The 2617-nt window shown below is 36.3% G+C and overlaps 1 non-coding gene across 1 annotated transcript; it reads left to right on the top strand.

Moving 5' to 3' along the window:
* Positions 1-528: 528 nt before the first annotated feature.
* LOC131257292 (small nucleolar RNA R71) lies at positions 529-635 on the top strand. Its single transcript, XR_009177301.1, has one exon. It is a non-coding gene; the product is annotated as a small nucleolar RNA R71 (small nucleolar RNA).
* Positions 636-2617: the final 1982 nt, after the last annotated feature.

Here is a 2617-nt window from a genome sequence, read left to right as displayed (position 1 = left end):
TAATTGAAGAAACCTGGAGGAGTAGCCGTTTGTCCATTCCTCCAACTAAAGTTTGGATGATTTTTTCAACCAAGATTGTACGTATTTGAGTTAGGTCCAGTAAAAGGTCTTTGATAGTTGTTTACGGCATTGGCTTGTTCATTCAACACTCCTCGAAAGGCAGGTATTGTAGGACAATTTTCAGTTGTATGAATGTTGCAATCACAGATGCCGCAAACAATTTCATTAACCTTATCCTTCTTTCCTTCCATGGCCTCAACTTTTCTTATGAGCGTAGTCACTTTACACTTGAGATCATCCTCTTCTTTCAATAATCCACCTTTCTCCTTTAATTGAGTCGGCCTAGACGTGGTGTTCGCCATTGGGTAATAGTCCCATGATTGTGTTTTTTCAGCGAGACTATCGAGGTAATCCCATACCTCGTCGACATCTTTATTAATGAACTCTCCATTACACATTGTCTCGACCATTTGGCGCATGGAAGATGTCAGTCCATCGTAGAAAAAATTTGTAATGCGCCACGTTTCAAATCCGTGTTGTGGGCATGAACTGACCAAATCTTTGAACCTTTCCCAACATTGGAAGAATGTTTCATCTTCCTTTTGGGCAAAGTTCATGATTACTTTTCTGAGGGTAATCGTTTTATGATGTGGGAAGAATTTTTTTATGAATTCCCTCTGTATGTCGTTCCATGTGCCAATGGATCTAGGACGCAGTGAATGTAACCACGTCTTAGCTTTCTCTTTTAAGGAAAAAGGAAAGAGTTTCAGCCTAATTGTATCCTCAGATACATTAGGAAAACATAATGTAGCTATAATCTCATCGAACTCTTTCAAGTGTAAATATGGACTTTCTGATTCAAGTCCATGGAATTTGGGAAGGAGTTGGATAACTCCTGGCTTGATGTCCATTTGTCCTGTGTTTTCAGGGAAAATCATGCATGAGGGCATACTCACTCCCGCCGGTTGTAGATAATCTCATAAAGTACGAGGCAGGGGTGCCTGTTGCACCTCATTTTTATCTTGGGTATCCTCCACCCTGGGTGGAAGTAGAGGAGGTTGGTCTTCAGCCATAACTTCAATTAACTCAGGGGATTTCGAGTGGTGTCTAGTCCTGCGATGGATAGTCAACCCCTCAACCAATCCTCCTTCAGTCAAGAGACGTCGAGTGTCGTCACGGGCCCACTTGGGCATGAAAACACTCGCAGCCCTCAATCAAATTTAAAGCCTAGTCCTAAGAAAGGAAAAGAAAATCTAAAAAGAAAGAGAGGGAGAGTTGGAAAGAAATTACCAAATTGGAGTCCTAAGTAAAACCTGCAAAATAAAACAAAATAAGTTAGATTCTAAAAAAAGGAGAAGAACAATCCTTTAAAAGAAAGATAGCAGTGAACTGATTTCTAAAAGAAGGAATTCCTAAAAGAAAGTGGAAATTTCTAAAATAAATTGGGAAAGTCCTAAACTAGAAAGTAAATTACTAAAAGAGAATTGAAAAATAGAAAGTAGGGAAGGAGCTTACCGAATTAGAAATTTCTATCTTAAAGGCCTACAAAATAGGAAGGTTAGTTTCTAAACAAAAATTCTAAAAATAAATTAGGAAACAAAATTAGATTCTAAAAGAGTTAAAATTAGAAAGTTACTAAAAATAAAATAGAAAGTTAATTTCTAAAAAGGGAAATAACTAACCTAGTTTCAAAAAACAAAAGAGGAAAAATTCTAAAAATAAACTATTTCCTACAAATAGAGAAATACTAGAGTTAGAAAATTTCTAAGATTTAAACCTTAATTTTAAATAAAGAAAAAGTAGAGAAATTAGGAAGGAATTACCAATTTAAGAACTTATGTCAGGATCCTACAAAACAGGAAAACAGTTTAAGTAGTAAAAATAGAATAAAATAAAATAAAAACTTTTATCCTAAAGTAAGTAAAATCTTAATCCTAACCTAATTCTAAAACTAATTAATTTTAGAAAAACGTAGCCGTCAATCCCCGACAACGGCGCCAAAAACTTGTTCACTCCCCAAGTATAGGGTTGTGATGTAGTAATAAACTCGGTAAGACCGAGGTCGAATCCACAGGGACTGAAACTTGTACGTTTCCTGAAACTAGGTAGAAATAGAACTAGTTTAGGATGCGATCTTAAACAAATAGAATTTAGGGAATAATTGCGGAATAATTATCTAAAACTTAAGTAATTCAGAGGAAGAAAACTAGGGATTCAGAGGATCCACTTGTAGGGATCAGGGAGGTCTTTTGCCTGCATCAAGAATCACGGAAATCAAACTGAACCTACTTGATCTAGTCTTCACAAGATGAAAGGTATATGAATTAGAATGGATTCCATCATCTAACCATGCCCAGGAGACAAAGCAAACAACAGGATTAAGCTAATTACCAACCAATCAACAATGTATGAAGATCAGGAAGGGTACTGTCATCCTATCATGCCCATGGAGCAATGATGAACAACAGGGCTTCCTGACTTCATAAACATAAAAAGGGAAAAAGGAAATATTCAAAGCTATTGCAGACCCGTTGTAATTTCAGTCACAACAGACCATTAAAGACTAAAGACATTCCTTCCATAATCCATAAAAACCAAATTCAGTTCATTTGTTTAC

The sequence above is a fragment of the Magnolia sinica genome, chromosome 9 (genome assembly GCF_029962835.1).
Source record: "Magnolia sinica isolate HGM2019 chromosome 9, MsV1, whole genome shotgun sequence".
Lineage (NCBI taxonomy): Eukaryota > Viridiplantae > Streptophyta > Magnoliopsida > Magnoliales > Magnoliaceae > Magnolia > Magnolia sinica.
Note: the sequence above shows the minus strand (reverse complement) of the source record. Positions and strands in the feature narration are given on the sequence as shown.